Source organism: Octopus bimaculoides, chromosome 6, assembly GCF_001194135.2.
Source record: "Octopus bimaculoides isolate UCB-OBI-ISO-001 chromosome 6, ASM119413v2, whole genome shotgun sequence".
In the NCBI taxonomy this organism is placed as follows: domain Eukaryota; kingdom Metazoa; phylum Mollusca; class Cephalopoda; order Octopoda; family Octopodidae; genus Octopus; species Octopus bimaculoides.
The window spans coordinates 111810529-111816576 of NC_068986.1; positions in this window are offsets into that span (position 1 = coordinate 111810529).

A 6048-nucleotide genomic window follows, 5' to 3' on the forward strand; every position below is an offset into this window, starting at 1 on the left:
ATATATATATATATATATATATATATAAACATTTTATATATATATACGTGTGTATTTATGTACGTATTTAAACTGTCACCTACGTTTGAATATGAATAAACATACTGTTATCGCAGAACTTAGAGATTAAGCGAAAGATTTCTCTTTACTCAACAGGAGTGTTGGCTATGAGAGAAGCGAGACATACAATATGCACTTTATATTTCACACTGTGGCACTACATTCTTGGTTACTTCTTAATATATTATATGTGTTGCATATTTCCCACTTCAGTATTCACCAATCTGTCTTCCCCGCTACATTATATCCTTTCTTTGAGGTTCCACCGAATCACAGCTTACTGCACCTGCACACACGCACACACGCACGCACACACACACACACACATACACACACGCACACACATCATGTTGCTCACGCACACACATCACGTTGCTCACACACACACATCATGTTGCTCACGCACACACATCATGTTGCTCACGCACAAATCCTCTAAACGTAGACAGGTAAAAAAAAAAAAGTTGCAATTATATGCGATTCACCCAGAAAGTTGTATTACTCGCATACCCCAATATGGCTCTGGGGAATTATTTCAAAGATGCATGTTTCTATGGAATGGGCACCTCCTATAATATTCTTACTACGATAGCAACTTTGCAGCGTCTAGATACTTTGTTTTTTTTTTCTTAAGAACCATTATGATAATGGTTAGCTGAAATTTTCTCCATTTCGTCACATAAATTGTTTCACAGATTTTAAACTGCCCTTCTCACCTTTCACAACCGAATAACTAAACCCAACTGGCTTATCTCCATCGGAAGCTCTGTACGTAGTCTTGGTGTACTTTGGCTCTGCTGATCTCCATATATCTATTTCGCTCGTATTTCTAAACTGATTTCTCCCAAAATGTGATTATAGAGTTCACAGTGATCTCACTGAAAGCTTTAACATATCACCAGGATATTTTCGATTCATGCTTGTATGATGTGATTTTTTGCATTACACGAATCAGATCGCTATCAATGGAATGAACTAAGATTTGTTACTCAGTTGTAAGTGATACTGGTTTGAGAATATGTCACTCTTCTCCAATTGATATCCCACAAATATCGACTGAAGAGTTGTTTGCCGCAAAAGATGATTGCAATAACGTTAGCTTCTTCAACACGTAAGACGTTCTATATTTTCTCCCCAACATTATACTGGAGTTGGAGTAATCGTTACGTTGTAAGGTAGCACCATCTTGCGCTCCATTCAATATGTATCGTTAAATCCTATTGGTCTACTTAGCCGTAGACAACGTATGTCCTAGTGATGAGCCAAAATTCAAAATATTCCAATATGAAGAGAAAGACACTTCTATCGGACTATGGCAGATTATCGTCGTAGATACTAAGAAATCTAGAAGCATACAAAGTTTCAGATATAAAAGCATGTATCTGCTGGTTTTACCACTTCCCCCTGTATATGAACAAACTTATTATGTCCTTTCAACACGAACATTAAAATCACCAAGTAGAACGATTTTAACCTCAATGATAATAGCAATTCAAAAAAATATTTGTATTTTCTCTTTCGCACCTACTAGTGTAGGACATGAACAATAATGGAAGTGAAAAGCTGATTATTTAAGAGAGAAATTTGAACATGAAAATAGTATTCACTAGCAGGAATTGTATTGTGTTCTTGCAGACATGAGTTTCAACGTCTTTGGTGCCAAGCTACATCGGCCCCTGTGCCTTTGCCTTGAACAATATTAGTGGCGTGGAGAGGGGTGATCGGCATGCATTGGAAACTGCTGGTCTTCCAGAAGTAAATTTGCTTGGACATGAACATCGGAGGGAACTTTCTAGGTTCAATCTCATGGTAATTCATGACCGACGGGGGTCCTTACTTTTGTAGCAGAAACTTATAAAAATATATAATTTTTTCGCAGAAATAGCTATCTGACAAAAACAGAAGGTAAGGGTCCGTGTTTCGTAGCTCTTAAGCTGTTCTTCTTTTTCGAATTAAACTCTATTTCACCATTCTCAATTAGCTATCAGCTGACCAACAAGGCACTCTCGGTTCAGCAGCACACACACGCACACACACACACACAGAAACATATGTACATCTACATATAGATCACGAGCTGTCTTTTTCCATAAAATCAACGAGATAATTTTTTTTTCAGGAGGTCAATGTAGGCATTTTAAAGTTAACACGTGACAAATCTATTCCACGTTCAGATCTCTTAGAAATTCTAAGATTCACCAATGTCTTACATTTCAAACTTAGGAAGTACATTTTGATGCAAGCCGAATCCCAGCCTGCAAGAGCTGTAATTTTGAATAACACTTTATTTTTCACTCCTTCACAAAGGAGACATGGATGTAGGCGCCAAGAACATATAATACAGTAATCAAACAATAAACGCCAATCCGGCATCAATAACAAACGTGATGGTTCGCAACTGAACGGATTGGAAATACATTAACTCCTTTTACTCTTATAAGCTCTTTAGCAAATTTCGATTTATAACATTGAGTAAAAAAGAAAACAAATAATATATAGAAAAAAAACAAAAAAAGTACTCAAGGAAAACAAACTAAAGACATCTGCATGAAATAATAGCTGGTGGACAACGCTGATCATCTTCGTTTCAACCATTCTATTTTTTATAATAAACCGCGCGATATTGTTAGATGCTTCCTGAAGTAGGGGCCTACCGTGTATACAGTTGACTGGTCTCTGGCTGAAAAACTGTCAGTTCACTAAGCATTTGTTAACCTCCCTTTCATTCTATAATTATTTGTTGACTGTACTAAGGAGATAACTGAGTGACGAAAACATGAGAGAAAATGTACATAACCAGATGCAAACACCTACAGAAACCTAAAGGAAGAAAACATATTCCAAAGACATACTTTCCTGGTTCACACAAGAAATCAATAAATGTTTCTGTAGCTTAGTGTTAAAGACATGTAGGTTTAGTGTCAGAATGTGTGTGTGTGTGAGCTTATACACCAACACACACAAGCACACACACACACACACACACACACACACACACACACACTCACACACACACGAACACACATCTACTTATTAATATATATATACATAAATATATATATATATATGTGTGTGTGTGTGTGTGTGTGTGTTTGTGTATACATGTGTGTGTCTCTAGAATGTGTAACATAATGTATACCTACACGCATATTTATCTAGCTAGCTATGTATCAATCTATCTATATGTATGTGTGTGTACGTGTGTGTGCATTTGCATCTATGCATGTATATATAAGGTCGTATGTGCATTGTTGTATTACGTTCAATTGTCTACGAAATACTCATTCACTACACAAGGGAACGAGGGATTCCGTCTGTGAAAACTCGAGGAAAATCAAAATTAGTCAATGCGATATATATTCATGGTGATATTTGTATCGTAGATGGTTGTTTGTTGGCAGTTATGCACCAGATTAATGACTTCCAAATTCTAAATTATGTGATCTAGCTGCGAATTGGGTGAGATCATTTTATTGGAGATGTAGCTAGGGAACTTGATTACTTAATAATTTTTAAGAGACAGACAGTAAAGAACGCCCTCCCGTTGTCTCAAACGCATAGTTTGATTTTCATGGTTATGAGACGTCTTGGTGCAGTCATTTTCCCACCACCTACTTGGCGTCGCTTATTCAGCGCAGATTTATATTGATATCATACCTTTTCATTGTCTCTCTTTCTCATGATTCTCCTCTACCCTTTACCATTCTCACTTGCTTTCTGTCTTCTTCTCCGTTTATATGTGTGAGCATATTTCTCGTTTTGTGAATGAAGGTAACTGTTTATATCAATCCAGTACAATTCATATGTGTCTCTCTCCTCCTGTCTCTCTCTCACGCTTTTTAACTAATATTTCTATTCCTGCAAGCGCATGGTTACACATGTGCTAAGGAAATAGACATTTCATAGCATAAAAGTAACATAGACCCAACGTCACTTATAGAAACCAAGGGTGATTTCTTGAGACAATATTTTGGGAGTAGAAAACTGTTTCCTACGCCATCAAGTACGGCAATTCAATCCGAGATATTATCAAGTTTCTTAAAAGTCGAAATCTAGATAAAGTGCTCAATGAGTTTAAAATACTGGGGTACTCATAATTCACATAGACACGGAAGAAAACTCAACACAAATATATTCATATAAAATATATTTTAATTAAAGCGAGACATGCATATATTTTAGGTAAGTAATTAATCACAAAGAGAATTAATTAATACGTTCGGTAGTCGATTCTAAGATTAATTAGTTGAGAGAAACGCGTCCATGTGTTGCTAATTAATGAATATTTTATTTTAATATATTAGGTGTGTGTATGTTTGTGTGTATGTGTATTCGTGCACGCGTGTGTCTGTGTTGTGAGAGTGCGTTTCCTGTTTGCACAATCTTCGTCAATGTATATATTGTGGCATTCTTAATATTCGTTGAGCACATTCACTAGATTTTGGTTTTCAATGCTCATTCATGCAGTATATGAGAAAGAATTCTGCATATATGAAGACACACACACATACACATTAACAGATACACATATACAAACACACAGATATATACACAGACAAACACATACATGTTCAAGAAATTATGTCAAATGTTATATGACGTATATATATATATCAGTGCGTATGCATTTGTTACTTTTTATTATATATATGCATATGTACGTGTAAGAGAGTGGTAGGGAGTATAGTATAACAACCAAATATATAGACAGGTAGAGAAATAAGTAGATTGATAGAATGATATGTTGTTGTTGGCACTCCGTCGCTTACGACGTCGAGGGTTCCAGTTGATCCAATCAACGGAACAGCCTGCTCGTGAAATTAACGTGCAAGTGGCTGAGCACTCCACAGACACGTGTACCCTTAACGTAGTTCTCAAGGATATTCAGCGTGACACAGTGTGACAAGGCTGGTCCTTTGAAATACAGGTACAACAGAAACAGGAAGAAAGAGTGAGAACAAATTGTGGTGAAAGAGTACAACAGGGTTCACCACAATCACCTGCCGGAGCCTTGTGGAGCTTTAGGTGTTTTCGCTCAATAAATATTCACAACGCCCGGTCTGGGAATTGAAACCGCGATCCTATGACCGCGAGTCCGCTGCCCTAACCACTGGGCCATATATGTGTGTGTGTGTAAGTATTCGGTCTTATGGCATAGTAACGAAGCTAAGCACGCAGAGAGAAGTCGCTACGTACAGAATGACCTCGAAATATGTTGTGCATGCCCACTAATTTCTAACATTCTAGCCTACATCCCCTGTTTACAGCAGTGCTTGGAAGGAAGGTATGTACCATGTGATCATAGCATTGACAATGACAAAGGAAGTTGAACATAGAATCTGCATAAAATTTTGCCAAAATATTCGCGATATCTACTCAGGGGCCTAGGCAAAGTTCTGAAGCTATTTTCAACGTTCTCGAAACAATCAAAATGTTGTGCAACTGAAAACATTGTGCATTTTTGGTGAGCTGAAAGCAGGTTTGGTACAAACTTGGCAGAAACGTGTCTCATGGCCAAATCTACAGTGATAATGGACTGAATCTGCCTTACTAATCTGCACATCCTCTGAAAAATTACGGGTAGTGATTCGACGATGTTCCCTAACAACTGCACGTACAACAGCAATGTATTTCTTAGTTCTACTGGTTGTGGATCTTCCTGAACGTTCATCAATATCGACATCCCCCCCCCCATCTTGGAAACGTCTGTACCACCCGTACACATGTGTGCGACTCATACATTCCTCTACATACGCATTCTCCAATTTTCCGTAAGCCTCTCAAAAGGTATCGCCACGACAAATTTCGCTGTCATGGTCAATGCGACGATCACATGCTACACGCGTTCCTTCCGAGCAGAGCTGTAAACACCGGAAATGAATTCTAATGCGCCATGCATTGTAGATTCAAATGTTAATCTGTGCTAAGCAGCTTCGTTAAGCGTCACTATGTCATACATACATACACACACACACACACACATATATA